The 18,942-nt window shown below is 41.0% G+C and overlaps 1 pseudogene; it reads right to left on the bottom strand.

Annotated features, from left to right (window-relative positions):
• Positions 1-3,644: 3,644 nt before the first annotated feature.
• On the bottom strand, positions 3,645-9,076 carry LOC113572433 (annotated as a pseudogene).
• Positions 9,077-18,942: the final 9,866 nt, after the last annotated feature.

Genomic DNA, 18,942 nt, shown 5'->3' with positions numbered 1-18,942 from the left:
AGACCATGCTGAATTGGCCTGAAGTCATCCTTACAGAACTCTCAAGGACTCATTCCTATGTTTGGCTAAATTGGTCCAAACTACCTCATTGTAAAATGCTAGCCAGCCAGAAAGCTAGCTATAAAATAAGTTAAAAAACATAGCCTAATATTAACTGTCTATATATGGCAGCTAGCCAGCTCAGAACTAGTCTGCTAAGTAGGTCTCCTCTTGATGTCATTATCTGTAAAGGACCATGCCCAAATGGTCACCCATGAATTAGTTGGCCTGCATGCTGTCCAAACTACCTCAATGAAATAGATCACTTTTCTGAGCTAAAATATTTTAGTAAAAACCAGAGTTTTCCCCCTCTTCCTTGATGAGGCTCACCAATATACACACACAATGAATGTTTTTCCTCTTCTCAGAGAATTCACAAGTGTATTAAATCAAGTTTATTCACTGACCTGCAGCAGCCACTTCAACCTCCAAAGGCTGGGTGAATGGTTGCTGGTGCATACTGTACTTATTGGTTTAGTCTGGGAGCTGATTCAAGTGGGACAGCTCCACTGAGTTATTTAGATAGAACTGATCCACTCTTGTTTTATCCATCCAGTTGTGAATGTCCATCATATCAGACATTCCTTAAATACAATAGCTCAATCCTACAAAGCAATGCAACCATGTGATAAATCACAGCCGACAGGAAGTATATGATTTTGAATTTGAGGGTATAAACTGGTGCTTAATATTGATGTAACCAATCAAGAAAAATCCATTCCATTAGTGACTGGAGCTGTCTTGTTCAAAATTTCATATTGCATAGATTTTGCATAAAAGACTGGTGTTTTAAGGTGTATGAAAACTGCCTCCTTAATGTTTCAGGTTCTTTTAGAAAGTTGAGCTTGTTCCTTCCAACAGGAGTCTATGAACAGTAATACCACTTTCAGCCAAAGTTTTAAAAAATTATGGTACTACATGACACCACCTTCTGTACAGATTAATCCAATCCAGGCACTTCAACACATGCAGCGGCCATTACGATTGTCACAGTCTGCTCCATTCCTACACTTGCAACTCAGCAAACAGTCTACATTCTACATTCTAACAATTGCAGCCAAACAGATCAGAAAAAGGAAGAGAGACAGGAAAAGTGAGCTGCAATGAGTAACTGGAGGAAAACTGGTTTGCTTCCATTGCGGAAGTTATGTGTACCTACCGACATCACACCTGCTTCCAGTCTTCCCAGATGAGCAAAGAAAGCTGGTTTCGCAGCCAGCACCATTTTGGAAAAATTGAGTTCACACACAATGTATAGACTCAATAGACCTAAGCTAAAATATTACCTGCCTGTTCAAATTAACCAAGTTACACTGAACAAGTAAGCACTGGCTGTTTCCCTTCAGTGTGCAAAAATAGATGTATGACCTGTTTGGCAGCGTGGTCTCTGGTAGGCAGCTGGGCAGAGGCAGTAACCAGTTCAGGGGTGGCACAGAGTGCCATTCACACAGTCACAGTGCTGCTGGCACTAGTGCCCATAAAGACCTGTAGGGCAAACTGAAATACAAACACCAATCATCCTAAAGAGCATGGAAGAGTAATTACCACAGGAGCAGATGATTATCATTATCCCTGAGGGTTGGAAGTGTGTGGAGTTGGAGGGCAAGAGACGCACCATGCTAACATGTCCATAGTAGCCTGGTTCACATTGGCAGGCTCCTGTCACTTGGTCACAAAGTTTAGACCATACCAGCCTTCAGGGCACTGCCTCACACAGTCAAGCAGTTACACTAGCATTCCTCTTGCTAGATTGCTAGAGCTAAAAATATTAACTAGTGTGTTTAATATTGTGTAGAAATACCACCATTTACTTCTATTTCCAGTCGAAATGGTTAAGTACGTATTTTTCAGTATCAGGGAAAACCACAGGAAACCTTTAATAGAAGTCTCTCTCTCTCTCATGTTCATATTAAATCGTTAAAGAGGTATTTCTGAGATTAGATATCATTTACTTGCATAAGGAAGAAGAAATAACTGAGGTGCAGGGAGCCATTTTTCACCTTTTAAATAAACCAGAGGGTTGGTTGGTTTGCAACTAACTAGCTGGTAGCCATCATCAGTGCAGGACAAAAATACAATAAACCTGCTCATAAAAAAGGCCTTTTTTTTAGAGATTTTAAACACAAGAAGTATTCACAACAGAAATCTAATTTCAGCACCTGACATAATCCTTGTGCCCAAATGGTTTTGTCCCAAAGCAGTGAGTGAATAATCCTGATAGAAACTAACCTTTTTCACAGAGGGATCCAGTGAATCCCAGTCTACATGTGCAGTTCCCAAAATTGGTGTCACACACACCCCTGTTACTGCAATTACAGTGCTGAGAACAGTCTGGTCCAAAACCAGCCAAGATCACAGTCTAAGCACGCACACACATGCACAAATCATATAGCACTATACTGAGAAAGCACTATAGTATTAATAATGGCCTTCTCATATTCAACCAACCTTGACTGGAGCCTTCTCCATGACACCCAGGGACATATTTTCCTGTGACCGGATCATTTTCTGCCCCTTGGTTGCAGAGGGCCACGTGGGCACAGTCCAGCCCATAGTGCCTGGCTGAGCACACTGACAAACATATTAGGATTGAAGTTTCTGACTCTCAGCATAAACTGTAGTAAACTTGAAGTGTTCACTGCTCCTGGGGCACTATCATTTTTGTGTTCTTGACATATGGAAAGAACCAAAATGATGATTCTCACACTTGCAGCATTGTGTATATTTTTGTAAAACCTAAGAGCTTACTAATGTTGCACTGAGCTCCTATATAGCCAGGTGAGCATTCATAGGTGCCTATAGCAGCCTGACACCATTCAGGTGCTGCGAACCCTGGAGCTGAGCTCCATTACAAAGTTATACTTCCCCAGAGCTAGACCTCAAAATTCAGTCAAAACCCTTTCCGCATGAGATATGCAGTAGCCCTGTGTGCTCTTGCCATTTAATTATTTATCTGATTGCATCTGACAGCTTTTGTGAGTAATGTATTTTTCTTGATCAAATTTTAGACCAGAGCTAGAGAACTGACAGAACAGCAACACGTTGTTTGCTCTGCTAAAGCAATATTCCACCAAACCTAACTGAAATTTATTTGGAATTTTACTCTCTGGCCTAAATTGTAACTAACTGGGCCAAGTAAATTGGAACTCTGGTGGGGCTGGACCTTAGCCCTTAGTTGTGGGTTTGTTTGTTTTTTGGTGGACAAGCAATAAAACATGATGTGATGACAGTTAGTGGAATTTCATATTAGCTTTTAAACTTGCATTGCATTGTTCTGGCAAGCCAAAACAAAACCAAAAAAAACCACACACACAACTAAGGGCTAAGGTCCAGCCCCACCATCTGGGAACAGCCTTCACCATACAAACCAACTGGACAAGCTATAATAGGTACAGAGAGCACAAATACGTCTTACTCACTCAAAAAGGTTAATAGTAGCTAATACTCACTGTTTCCTAATTGTTGGAAGTAACGTTATTATTTGGTGAAATGGTAAGCGCCATGCTAAGATTTTTACCTGTATTGATTTAGAATTAGTCTCATTAGCAGACTTGAGTTTTAAAGGTCGTTCCTGAGCCCAGAGCAAGATCAGGTGCTTACTCTGGTTACACTTGGGAGCCAGCCAGCCAGCCAGCCGGACACACACATGCACCAGTGAGGTGACACTCACTTCTGCTGGGAGACCAGCCCATTGAAACCCTGTGGACAGGCTGAGAAGACACACAGACACAGCAGTTAAAGGCACACTGAGACTGGTATGTGGATTAAAGTTGTGGAAATAACAACAAACTTAAATTTTTCACAAAATGTTCCAGTCCAGCCCACCTTGCAGGTGCAGGCCCCACTCACATGGTCACATGATGCCTCATTGTCACACTGGCAGTGCTGTTGACAGTCTGGTCCAAAAAACCCAGTAGGGCATTCTGGGGCACAAAGGACAGATGGCTTGAATACCTATTATATGGACACAAAGATGAGTCCTGGACATTATGAAAGACTAAATACTTTTCATACAGTGGATACATTTACTACTGTGAAACAATAGCATTGTTGCAGGTAAGGTGAATCCAAAGGGAGCAGTTTTGTTAGGAGGTATTTCTATAGTGCTGCATTGTCAAGTGGATCTAAACAAAGGTAGGCAGAGAAAGCTTACTCACTCTGGTCACAGCAGACTCCCGTAAAGCCAGGATCACAAACACACTGGCCGGTTACATCATCACAGCTGCCACCACTGTTCCTGCAGTCACACATACTAGCGCAGTCCACACCCCAGTATCCTGCATCGCATGCTGTCAAGACAGCATAGCCACAAACGTGTGCGTGCGTGCACACACACACACACACACACACACACACACAAAGACCCACTGGCATAGAATTCTATTATACTTTAAAATATAAAGCACTTGCAGCATAGTGTTTTTCCGGCAGTGGGTGAATGGATTCCCTTAGGACAGGCCAACAAGCTGTACATTATGACATGATTTCATTACTAATTATTTCATAAATGTTTACAAGTTCAGCACTGAGATGACTTTAGTTTAGCATTTTGAAGAAGTGGTATAGAATGGCAAGCTGTGCAATGTGTGCCCTTAAAGAAATGCCAGTACATAAATAATAGCAACCCACTGAGCTGTATGCAGCGTATGTAATGAAGATCATTCGGATAGTGTTTGTGGTGTACCTTTCCTGCAGTTATTTCCGGTCCAGCCCGCAGTGCAGGTGCAACGGCCAGTTACAGGGTGGCATCTGCTACTGTTTTCACATACGCATTTCATCTGGCAACCCTGACCAAAATGACCAGTTGGGCATGCTGGAGAGACACACATGCAAAATACATACACACAAACAATAACTTTTGGTATTTATATCCTAGTGTGAGTGCAGTGTGGACAGAATGCAGTGTGAATACAGAGTAGGCTATGCCACTGTGCTCACAGTTTTGACACAGTGTGCCCATGTAGCCAGGTGGATAGAGGCAGGTGCCATTGTGTTTGTCCTCCATTTTCACATGCTGGACAAGCCTCCCTGCAGTCCACACCCCAGTGCCCTGCATGGCACTCTGTGAAAGAGACAGATAGAGAGAATGATTAAGATCAAATGCATAACTACTGGCGTAATTAATCAATTTAAAGCCCATCATTAGGATTTGCATGCAATGATAGCTCACCCTTCTCACATTGGCTACCCAGTAGGGCATTTTCACTGGCCTCTCACCTTGTCGCATGGTGTCACATGTCTGATAGCAGCCAATCCCAAAGTTCCCATCTGCACAGTCTGAAACAGCACCAGCAGATTGTATCAGATTGGCTGCACACTACACATCACATTTTAAATGATTAAAACATCAGTACCCCATAGGTGCTGAACTCATCCTGGTCACCCTGGTTTTCTCCCTCATTGCCTGCTGGGCACTGCTGCTGACATGCCCTGGCAACAGGGTTACATGGCATACCTGATGGACAGGAAATTTCTTTTTCCTCACAGTGCTGACCATAAAAGCCTGCATCACACCCTACATGCAGAAAACATACAAGCATAAACCCAATGCAAATGCAAGTTATTATACCACACAATAGTAATGTATAAATTTATTCCACCTATTTGTAATTGTAATGTGAAGTTTGTTATGGTCTTCCCTATGATTCTGACCTTCTTGACATCTATCACCCTGATAACCAGGCTTGCAGATGCAGTTGCCATGCCGACAATAACATTCTAGAGTGTTCTGCTGAACACACTTACACTCCTCGGAGCAGCCTGCTCCGAATACCCACTTAGGGCAGGCTGCTCAAAACAGGAGTTCAAAATGAGCAAAAGAGAAAAATAACCAGAAACAAACAAAAAAAATAACAATTAGTAAAAGCCATTTTGTTATTGTGTTGTCACAGCATACCAACCACTGTAATTCATTGTGCTCATTTCAGGGTACTTATGCTTTTTGTTTGTTTTTAATTCTTAGAAGATACATGACTGACCGACTGAGACTCACGCAGGTGACAGAAGCGCCTGTAGAGTCCTGGGTCACACAGACAGGCCTCATACATGCGGTGGCACCAGCCATTGTTAGGACAGTTGCATTTCTTATTGCAGTGCCTCCCATACTGGCCTTTGGGGCAGCCTGCAGACAACAGGTATACTCTTTCAACCTGTCCATATCTGTTAGATTCATTCAAGTTGTTTTCTACATTTGCCTATAATTCCATGTACATTTTGTGCACTGTTAAGGTGCTGGCCACCATTACATGGTGGATCTGCCTGTTCCACCAGTTGAGTTACACATGCATCACATCCACGTCATGTAGGAGTTAATGATTTTAGCAAGCATTTCAAAGCTTCTTAACTGACCGTCCTGGCAGAGGTCTCCACCGAGGCCTGCTGTACAGTGACAACTCCCAATCACTGGATCACACACACCTCTGTTCTTACATTTACAGCTGAAGGAACAGTTTCTGCCATACCAGCTCTCAGGACATGCTGCATGGGACACACACATATACACACAAAGGGCTGAAATACTAAACTTTATAGCATACTGTATATACTTGTATACCTCCTATACAGCCACATGTAACCAAGGCCAATATTGATAACCAACAAGAAGTGTAAGACATATGTGCCTGATATTTCCTAGCTCATAGATCTCAGATTTTGAGCTGTATTCATCCTGAGAGGCTCACTTTGCCAAGATGGATGGACTGGAATCATCTGCAACCAGTCATAGCCACTTCTGTGAGTGTTACAAACCCCTCCATTTACACAGCCCTCACAGGTCAAAATGCAGTCAAAGCCAAAGGTCATTCAAACATACTGGAGGAGAGACCAGAAGAAAGTAAGTGTGTGTGTGTGAGAGAGAGAGAGACAGAGAGAACAGTCCTGGCATGTACTCCCTTATCCCTTTTTGTCCACACTACAGATTTAAGTAACAGGTTTAAGTATATTACCAAACAAAACATCAATACACACTTCATCTGGAGCTCACAATATTGCTCCAAAGGTCCAAAGGTTATTTTCCCCCTCCCCAGCTTGTCCATGACCACGCTAAGCCACCATGTCTAACTGTCGTCTCCCCTCAACAAATCCCTGCTGCTGATCCAGAGGCTGCAATAAAAAAAAAAAGGAAGCTGTGTCTAACCAAATTTCTCGGTCAGCGTGCTCTCAGCACGCAACTCGTCGGCTCCCTCCTCATAGTCATTGTAACGCTCTGAAGGATCATAGTCCTGCAGGAGTTCTGGCTGTAGATGCGGCCTGATCACTGGCCAGCCAACCATCAGGGCCTCCTCTAGCAGGGTTCCTCTAGCACTGAGGAAACATGCAGACACACAGGTGACGTGTACAGTTATGGGGGAATCTATGGTTTGGGGAGTTGGGGGGTTGGGGTCAGAGCCAGCTCTTTATCCTCACTACCAAATTACTAGATTCCTTCCAAATAATTTACTGAATAATATGTTGTATTTAGTACGCATTATGTACTGAATAATATGCCTTAATAACTAAATAATAAGCCTGGCGTTTAACAAATTACTCCTTATGGTCTATTTCAAAACAACAGTTTCAAAACAATGACATCTGAGTCACTGCAAAAGCAGAGCCAGTGGATGAACATGCCAATGAAGGAGCTGGACTACATTAAGAGCACATGGCCCCACTGAGTATAGATTCACCCAGCATCTGACCAGACAGGGTGCTGGCAGGGACATGTAAACACTCAGATGCAGAAGCGACCACCCTTGTCCAGGTGGTGACCCTGACTGCAATAGCATTGAAAGGAGCCAGCACTGTTCTGACACATGTGCTCACAGCCACTGTTCTCAGCCAGATACTCATCTATATCTGCAAACACACATTTATCTAACAAACTCTCTTCTTTAAATGTCTACAAAAATGAAAGGAAAATGTTGGAGTAGTCATTAGAATTTAAGGAATTATGAAAATAAGAAAGATTGAGAGGTATAGAAGTATGCTGAATGTGGCCTCTGAAACACTGCCCACCATCACAGCTGTAGCCATCAGAGCCGAGGCAGCAGCCAGCTGCACAGTAGCACGCATAACCTCCTGGGTAGTTCATGCAGTCCTGCTCGCAACAGGTGCTCCAGTCTGTACACTTGTCCAGGTCCGACATACACCCAGAAATACCCAAACTCAAACATTTACATATGACAAATGCTTGCAAACAAACACGTTCACTCACACACACTGTTGGGGAAACATTAGAAGAATTAAAAGGGATACAAATTTAAAGCAAGTTCCATGTTAGCAGATTGCATTTTTCTTTACCATTGCAAGTGTTCAGGTCGTCATCCACCTGGTAGCCATGGTTACATGTACAAACTGGCCCATTGGTGGTATGCTAACAGTGATGAGAACAACCACCATTGTTGGTCACAGCTGTTCACAATTTCTATCTTGATACCTATCAAACCCAAAAGGGACAAATTTAGCAATGCAACTTACATACAAGGTCCCACATGTGTATGTCTTTAAAAGGTAACTTACGCTTATTTTCCTTGATTTAACATTGACCCATATAATTTTCAACAGGTTTTAACATGAAATCAGTACAGGACTATTGCATTTCTGACAAAGAAATTGGGATTAGAAAATGTTATTACAGCTATTATTAGTCATATGTAGCAGCTGTGAGCTGCCATGCTTCAAAAATATGGACCCAATACCAAGCTTATCACTACTGAAAAAAGCTATATGTCTCTGTGAATTTTGTGCTACTGGTGGATACTGCCAGTTTAGTTCATATGAATAGGATAGTTGGTATAAGGTATTATTATTATTATTATTAAGTAAAAGGGCATGTTCATATAACAGCTACAATATATGAAACTTTCATGTTTGATGCAAACCTCCATGAATAAACATATACTGCGTTCCTGAAGTGTGTGTGTGTCATGCAGTGTATAAACTCACGATAACACTACTTGCCATCCTCCCCAAGCTCATAGGCAGTATTACACACACACACACACACACACACACACACACAATTCCGCTTAGGTAACAGAAATGCCACTAGTGCCTTCATGACCTACTGAAATAACTTTGGTTACTCTCAAGGTTATCAATAAATCTAAATATTTCTACATATGACAAACAATGTTGCCATAAGTTGGTGTTCAAATGACCTATAAGTTCCAGTTTCATTTAAGAACACATATGTAATATTTGAATGCAACTGTCTTCATTAAGAATTTTTATTCATTTTAAATTTTTTTATTTTCAAAACCTTTATAGATTTACAAGTAATAAATTTTTATTTTCATTCTTACATTTTATCTTTTTTTTGCTAGTGTAAAGTAAAAATACAGTTTATTAGTAGTTTTTTAGTGCATTCATTAATTTAATCTGACTATATTATTGCAATTTTACTGAACTATAGTTACTTCACAGTAATATATGATATATATGATGACTGACTGATGTCACAGTATACAGCTGTAATTTTACTGGAACTAGTAGCCAGTAATTTACTGTAATACCACAGCCTAATATTTTACAGTGCAAATTCTCTGTATATATTGTTTCTATAAAGCTGCTTTGTAACATCTTGTAAAATGTACTACACAAATACATTTTAATGAACTGTAGCCGGACTGACAGATGCACCAGGTCCTTCCACCGCCTACACTCTTGAGAACAACCACCATTCCTCACTGTGCACGGGTTCAACGCACACGCATGCATAAACATACAAAAAGAAAAACCATAAAAACTTCATATGAGGACAATATGAGAGCTGAGTGGTGCAGTATGCTTCTAGATGTCTTATGCATTTCAGTGTTTTCCGTGGGAGAAAAATTAATCCGCTGTGTGTAACGCTGAGCGGTAACGATGCGGACGCAAGTGCGGAAAAGAGCGAGATTTATTAGGGCCAAACCCAAAGTCATGGTCGTTAGTGTAGTCCAGGGTCACTTTACCAACACGAAGAGTTAGAGGATACGTGACGACCAAGGGCTAGGGTACACGAACAACTGAACACAAACAGCAGATAGAACAAAAACACACGAGGCTTGAGTAAACGAAGGCAAGAATTAACATACGGGTTAGAAAAAATAAGTACGATTTACGCACATTCACATATATGCTTTCAGATTTTCAAACATTCAATGAACAGCCGAGACACAGGGTTCAAATGTATGAACTAATTAACTCAAGACTCAAGTAATAACAGGCGTGGAAAAACAAACGAGGGGGCGGAAAAAACGAAGCCAAGGAACGGAACACCTAGGAAGTAAAGGAAAACAGACACACGACAGGGAAACCACAGAAACAGGGATGCCAGGAGGGTGGACCATAATATTAGCTCTTTTCATACTGTTCAGGGTGCCAAGGCACAAGGGTCAGTGTAAAGTTTCATTTGACTTTATATTGTAATCATAATACAAATTCAACAACAACACAATAATAATAATAATAATAATACAAATTCTTGCAATCTACAACACACTACAACTGTCCCCTGGTTTCAATTTTGTGAATATTATCATTCGTTTTCCTGCTGAACAGCTGGGAAATAAGACTCAAACACTATGCAATAAACTTTTCAAAGCCAACAGTTTTAATCAAACTTAAAGACTAATTATTAGACTATCACAAGGCAAGAAGAGCGAGGGGGGGGGGGGGTTGGGGGGTCTAAATGGCAGTAATATTTCCCTTTTTTGGAGTGAGAGTGAGTAAAAGGGTGGGATGAGAACCAAATGCATAAATTAGCCACGTGTCACTACTAAATTTTCCATGGTTGGTACAAAACAAGACAACACTTACATTCACTTTTAGCGATCACACACATTTAGCGATTCATCTGCCAATAGGAACCAATAAATACTCAAATATATCTGTTTGCCTAGCTCATAGCATTACAATACTGTATGGCTTTCCATTTTAACTACAATTTTGACTGCTGCTAAAACGAAATTTAATGCAAAGCAAATGCAAACACGTACCACATACCATGAAGGAATTCACAATACGCAAAGCATTTCACAATCTATGATGTCATTTATGTTGTAAGCTTTAAAACACAAAAAGATCCAATACTGCTGACATTCTGATGCAATGGTGAAAGGTTGTATGTCATATGATGTAATTTATATGATAAAATAAAATAATCTAAATTGTAATGTTATTTTTCTAATAGATTTGGTAACTTGGAAAAGGCAAGATTTAATTGCACATGATGTTTTCTGAATGTCCAACTGGGGGGTTAAACAAGTTGGCAGCATTCAGGAAATTAAATGAGAACACCATCAGCTTTGCACAAGGGCATAAACAATGCTGCTGGGGTGGAGGGTGGTGTGTCAGTCCCAATAAGGGCGGGGTGGAGGGTGGTGTGTCAGTCCCAATAAGGGTAGGGTGGAGGGTGGTGTGTCAGTCCCAATAGGGGCAGGGTGGAGGGTGGTGGGTGGGGTGACAGTCCAAATAAGGGTGCACACACACTCACGCTTGAAGTGTATGCCATCCAGGGTGAGGGTGTAGTTGGAGTGACATTGGCACTGGAAATGAGCTGCAGTTTTCTGCACGGAGTAGTGCTCACACCCTCCATTACTAATGCTGCAGTAGTGGACAGCTACATGCACACACACACACACACACACAATTAACTGCTTTAAAAAAAAATTAATTGGCCCACAGATTTTCCAATCAGCCCATAACCTCAGAAACTCAATACAAACACTAATTCAGGAACCCATAAAAAATTGCTTCAGTTCTAGCTTCACCATTAGAACAATTGCAGTTGGGTCTAACACCAAGTCTGGCACAGGGAAGGATCACTACTAATTAAACTTACATGATGAGGTCGCCTTGTGCAAGATGAAACTCTTTGTCCTCTCCTTAGTGTCATCTCCCTTTCTCTTGTCTTGTGAAAAAATTTCAAATTGTTCAAAATTACACCATATTTGTGTGCCTGATACAGGAGTTGATTTAAATAAAAACAAAGGTTGTACTGGTAAGGTGAATAAAATGTTAATTTAATTTCTATCAAAATTCTTGCAATTCATTTATGACAGCAGGTCATGGTGTTTCTTAATTATTGTCTTTGTATTTCAGATATGTATTTCCTTTCCAGTGGCAAGCTCAGCACATGGCACAACTGCATTTATAACCTGGACCTCCCATCCAGAATGTACACTGGCACTGCTAAGTTGAATGTCCAACTTTTCTTCATTAGTCAATATGCTTCGGTTTCAGACTTTTAGTGTCATGGATGGAACTGTTACTCCTTTCAGTGGCACACACATACACAGCATGACGCCCCCGTCCCTGCGCCCACCTCCACCTCCAGCTCCAGCTCCAGCTCATATCACCAAAGGTGTAAAGGTTTTTTTCGTTTTTTTTGTACATTGTTTTAAATACATTGCATAGTTCAAGGTGCGCTATGCATATTTTCCGCTGTACAGATGAAGACAAACAAAACAAACCTGACATATGCTGTCTCTATAACCTTATGAGTATGGAAGAAGCTGCTTAGGAATTTAATTTCACAAAACCAATTGGCTATACAGGAGCAGAAGATGGCTCAGGGTTTTATTGTCTGGGTGTGGTCTTACTGAGGCAGGTGCAAGCATCCATATGCAGGTGGAATCCTGGCTCACACTGGCAGTAATAGGAGTCCACTGTAAGCACTTCAAATCCCGACTGTGTTAAGGCTTCATTGGGAGGTTGCTAACAGTTCACTGACTTCTCAAGTCTCTCACTGAGATCAGCACTATTCAAAATGCTCCATCTACAAAGGTGTAAGCATTCTGCTAATGCTGAACCGAGATCACATTTAAAGGATCCATGCTACATTTCCAGTATCAGTGTCACTGTATAATCTTAGACTACTTTCCCATGAATTTAGCAGACAAACACACCAGAACACTTCATTTATTCAAGCCACCATGTGTTTCATTCTAGCCAGGATGATGGTGGAATGAACTTCTGCTTGCTGTCCAGATAGCAGAGTCCCTTTCAATCTTCAAACACAGACTGAAGACTCATCTATTTGTGGAATATTTAAATGACCACTGACCCACTGAATCAGGGAAGAGGGCAAAATTAAATCATTTACATCATGGAATTGTTACTTTCTTTCGCTGATACATTGGTTGGCCACGTAAACCACGTATGATCTATTTTGCAACACTGCTTATTTACTTTTTGTAGTAGTAGAAAGGAAAAAAGGAACCAAGCTAACAATCCCCCTCAAGGGGCTTTAAGCTATATAATGGTCCCAAAACAATGGCACATGTCCAAAAGGTCCAGAACCAACATACTTATGTAAGGTAAGATTGGAGACCTTCTGAACTAAGCATGTTTGTCTTTGGCCAAGTATGCCCTCAATACAGTCTCAGAACACACATAAAGCCTCCAAACTCCCGTGCCAGCACAAGGGCGATGTCTGACCATATAGCTGTGCTAAAAAGCAGAGTGCCAAGCCTATCTGGGTGGTGTGGTAGGAGGGAGTGATAAAACTGAGTGCCTATCTCTTTGCAGAGCAAAATGCAGCCCACCCGATGACTGGATGTCTGCCAAGTGGATCATTCGATCAGAGCTGCACATACACAGACATACATTATATATTCATTCACTTTTCAAACAGTGTATATTCATACTTAGCCCTAAAATGATGGCATATAGATGCATGTGAAATAACCTAACTGCCATTCTTCTTCTCAGTGGGTGCAATACTATAAAGTTAAAAGTACTATAAAGTAAAAGGTTTTAAGTGGAAATTAAATTAAAAAATACACTGCATTAACTCAATATACACATACTTGTAAGATAACTGAACATTTGATGGTGCCAAATTATGGTTATGGATATGAAAGGCAAAAAAAAAAAAAAAAGCAACAAAGGATGCATATAAACACTCACCTGGTGTCAGGTATCCAATGCTAAACCTGTTATATGCATGAAACAAGGTGGCCTATAGCAGTTCCTGAAATAGTGCAAGTAGCCAGAATAATAGGCACTGTAGACAGGGCTGAAACCCAGAGATGAAACCCAGTGTAGACCAAACAGAGCACCAACTATTTGCCCAATAGCATGGTGAGGAACCTCCCGAGCAGGGTGACGGACACGAATACATATAAGTGCAGGGAGGCTACAGTCAGAGTGAAGGGAGAGGAAATTTAGAGAAGAAGTGGGACCCTGAGTTTGTTTTCTTCTCTTCCTCCCTTTTTCCCTATCCCCTCAGATATATATTTGTACTCACTCTCTTGCTCTCTCTGTAAGGTCAGCTAGGTGATGACATCGACAACCTACTGGGTGAGCAACCACACGCTAATGAGGGTGGGCCCGTGTGAAGAACACTTAGATCTTGGATCAGGGAAAAACAAAAGAAAAACTAAACATCATGCCGAGCGTGGAAAAGGGGAGAACAAAGGACGCCACGGGAAGAATGGCGACCCCGATGCACTGAGGGAAAACCAAATGAAAACTTCCCATACAAAACCAGAAAACAGGGAGGAACTTTAATGGCTAAGGGAAACCTCAGGAGAGAGACAGACTTGAGAGGGGAGGGGACATGTAAAAACACCAACACCCTCGCAGGGAAGAAATGAGATGTAGCACAAGGGCTCACAGACCTCAATACCTGAAGTTACCAGCTAAGAGCTTGGCTCAAAACTATGGCCAAGACCCAGCACTGAATGACTTGGTCACTGGGGCTTTTACAGGTCTAGCCCAGCTGTTGGGCATCAAGCCTGATTAGTAGTGTGGTTGACTCGAGGCCTCCCTCTGGAGGGGGCCTCGGCCTGGTGCCAACCCTTACACTCTCTGTCTCACTCACTTAGACCTCCTCCACTATTACCCAGACCTTTCTTGACTGGGACCAATTAAATTGCATTAATAAAATGTCATACATTTGATTTATTTAAATGTTAATTTACTCACACATATTAAACTTTTTTTTTTTTCACATGCCATAATGCCTTTCACATATATACATTTGACAAACAAATTCTGAAGCTCTACATGTTTTCTACATTTCTGAAATGGAAGATATTTACATGGCTGCTTTGATAAAGGCAGTATTTTTATTATGTAAATGCATATTTTACAGTAATGACATACATCAGGGCTGACACTACTGCAAACATCACAGTCAACAATTTTTACAACCTTAGGGCTTGAGAAGCACATGTAAATATTATTTCTTCTTGGGCCAAACATATAAATCATGCCAACCGTTGGCATGGGATCAGACAGAACTTATTGGTGTGACTTTAACTGAATTTGAAGATTTCTTTAGTGCATTCTTCTCTGGTATGTACTTCTTTTAATTCAGCTAAATGGGCTCTACCAAAACAAACTACTGTATAAAATGGTAGAGAAGACAAAATTAATCAAAGAAATTACAACATTGACAGAAGTTTCTGTACATTGATTATTGCCACTGTGTACTATTACTCTGGAGTTAAAATGTTATTTTTGGCCAGAGTTAACAGACATTTTGTTCAATGTCTGACATACCAGCTATTTATTTATTGTAGCTTGCCATAAATTTCAAACAACTGCTTCACACAGTCCAAAGACCAGCCAAAGCTGATATGAACTTCATCCAAAGTATACATGAGGGACATCTTAACCAGATGAAGGCCAATTGCATGTTCAATCCTGATGTGTTCCAGAATGGCTGCCATGTGCCCACATGCAGACCTGTCTTCACGGACAGCATGAATCTGTGCAGCAACTCCAGGCGTAAAATTTCCTCGTTACTAAATATTCCAAAGTCAACTGTGAGTGGTATTATAACCACTAAGTGGAAGCAATTTGGAGTGACAGAAACTCAGCCATGAAGTAGTGGACCACATAAAGTGACAGAGTAGGGTCAGTGGATGCTGAGGTCAGTGCGCAGAGGTCACCAACTTTCTGCAGAATCAATCGCTACAGACCTCCAAACTTCATGTGGCCTTCAGATTATATCAAGAACACTGCGTAGAGAGCTTCATGAAATGGGTTTCCATGGCCGAGTGGCTGCATCCAAGCCATCACCAAGTGCAATGCAAAGCGTCGGATGCAGTGGTGTAAAGCATGCAGCCACTGGACTCTATCGCAGTGAAGACGTGTTCTCTGGTGTGATGAATCATGCTTCTCTGTCTGGCAACCTGATGGATGAGTCTGGGTTTGGCAGTTGCCAGGATAATGCTACTTGTCTGACTGCATTGTGCCAAGTGTAAAGTTTGGTGGAGGGGGGATTATGGTGTGGGGTTGTTTTTCAAGAGTTGGGCTCGGCCACTTCCAGTAAAGGGACCTGGTAATGTTTCAGCATACCAAGAAATTTTGGACAATTTCATGCTCCTAACTTTGTGGGAACAGTTTTGGGATGGCCCCTTCCTGTTCCAACATTACGCACCAATGCACAATGCAAGGTCCATTAAGACATGGATGAGCAAGTTTGTTGTGGAAGAACTTGACTGGCCTACATAGAGTCCCGACCTCAACCTGATAGAACACCTTTGGGACGAATTAGAGTAGATACTGCAAGCCAGGCCTTCTGGTCCAACATCAGTGTCTGACCTCACCAATGCACTTCTGGAAGAATGGTCAAAAATTCCCATAAACACACTTCTAAACTTTGTGGAAAGCCTTCACAGAATACTTGAAGCTGTTATAGTTGCAAAGGGTGGGCTGACATCATATTAAACCCTATGGATTAAGATTGGGATGTCACTCAAGTTCATATGCGTTTGAATGCAGAGGAGCGAATATTTTTGGCAATAAAAATGCAGTGGTATGGAGTGACAATTTAAAGCATGAGCACATTAATATCTCAGCATACCTACGTGTCTATGTGTCTACTTTTTAATATATCACTTTTTGAATGGGTCAGTAGTGTCGACAATTAATCTTGTATGCTACAGGTTGTTCAATGAGACTTCCAAAGGCTGTATGTTCCTGTGTTTGTAATGCAAGATAGAATGAGGAACAAGAAAAACTAAAAACTAAAATAAAAAAAGAAGAGAGAAAGGAGTTTCATGGAACTCCTGGTATCAGACTCACAGCCCCCACTATACTTCTGGCAGCTAAAGTGCTGACTGTAGGCCTTTCAGCTAGCAGGCCCTGTGGATCTATAAACGCATACGTACTGGTTCCCATTTATCATGTATGCAGTATTTGCAGAAATGGTCTTTCATCTTGGCAAAAATGCAACAGGCTCTCTTTTCATATCTTGTTCTCATTCTTCTTACTTTGTTTTGATTATTAGGTATTAACTCAATAGAGAATCTTCTCAAAGGGAACCAAAAAATGTGCTCAAAAGATAAATCAGACATATCTGAGAGCAGTAACTTGGAAGAACTAGACACAACTCTGAGCCATAAATAGGTATTCCCTTAATTCCCTTATCTGTTACTTAAGATAAACGCCCACTTAGAATTGCAAAATATAATTCCTGAAAGGATTTATGTAGACAACAGTGAGCTAGTATCTTAAAGCATCTACTCATACATGATATAATTCTCTCATAGAATTTCACAGGGGACTCTTAAAAAAATCGAGGAAAAAGGCTGCTCCTAAAAATGTCCAAAGCTAATAATGTGACTTAGTAGACTTAGAGTAGTGCATCAGTAATGAAAAACAAACAACTGAGGCAGACGCAAGTGCGAAGAAGAGCGAGATTTAATAGAGGCAAATCCAGAGTCATAGTCAGAGTAGTAGTCCAGGGTCATAGAGCCAACAGGGGAATTAGGCTATAACAAAAGTCGCTAGGAAAACTCGGGGTTAAGAAACATGAAGACTAGGATACATAGAGTACAACCCAACATTCAACACAACATTTACATTTACATTTATGGCATTTAGCAGACGCTCTTATCCAGAGCGACTTACAAAAGTGCTTTGTCATTTACTCATAGAATATCCAAGTACAGTATAGTAGGTTAGAATTAAACATACCAATGAACTAGAATACTGTAGAATACAGGGATGAATGCTGATACCTAGAAGTGCAAAATACATAAGGTCTATCTTAAACAATGATAAGTGCTATAAACAATAAGTGCTAGAATCAAACACAATTAACCTAACACAGACATTCACATAAACACAATGAATTCCACCACACAGGGAATTAGACATAGTTTAAATGTATGAATTTAACAAGGTAGAAACAAGGGACAGGTATGAGCAAGCAAATGAGGGGCGTAGAAAACAAAACTACAGCATGAAATTGAAATACACAAGACAGGGAAAACACGGAACATGGAAGCTGGGAGGGACCAACCGTGACATACAAAAGATGTTGTCACAAAGCAGCTTCACAAATGTCCGAGTCCACCTCCCAGTGAGCAAGCCAAGGGTGACAGTGGCAAGAAAAAGCTCCCTAGAGCATGAAGAAGAAACGTTCAGTGGAACCAAGACTCAGAAGGGGATCATCCTCCTCTGGTCATGTTCATGCAATTACTCAGAAACTAAAGTTATGTGCGCACTGGGAAATGTTGTTTTGAACGTGTAATATGTTGTTAAGCTAAATGTTTTCAAATTGCATTTAGATAGAGGTAGAAATAAAAGATTTATGATAAATTCTGCAACTTCACTTAAATGTTAATGTGTTGAACTTAAATGTGTTGAACACTGAATTTAGTGGCATAGTGACTTTGTTTTACACCCAAGTGTTCTTGTACAGATGATTCTGGATTTTCAAATGACAAGATCAACACTGTAGAGGAACCATATTCCTTTTCAACGAGTCTTTGTCCAGACTGCACTCTTACTTTTGTGTGTGTGTGTGTGTGTGTGTGTGTGTGTGTGTGTGTGTGTGTGTGTGTGTGTGTGTGTGTTAAGTGGGGACGACCCATACTGAGTCAATGTCAACAAAGTCAATGGTTTCATGCCGGTGGGGTTTAGTATTGCTGGCTTGTAATGGTAAGCTTCATTTCATTTCAAAACATTTAGTTTCACTTAATA

Source organism: Electrophorus electricus, chromosome 20 (genome assembly GCF_013358815.1).
Source record: "Electrophorus electricus isolate fEleEle1 chromosome 20, fEleEle1.pri, whole genome shotgun sequence".
Classification (NCBI taxonomy): domain Eukaryota; kingdom Metazoa; phylum Chordata; class Actinopteri; order Gymnotiformes; family Gymnotidae; genus Electrophorus; species Electrophorus electricus.
The sequence above is the reverse complement of the archived record's forward strand: the minus strand, read 5'-3'. Positions and strand labels throughout refer to the sequence as shown.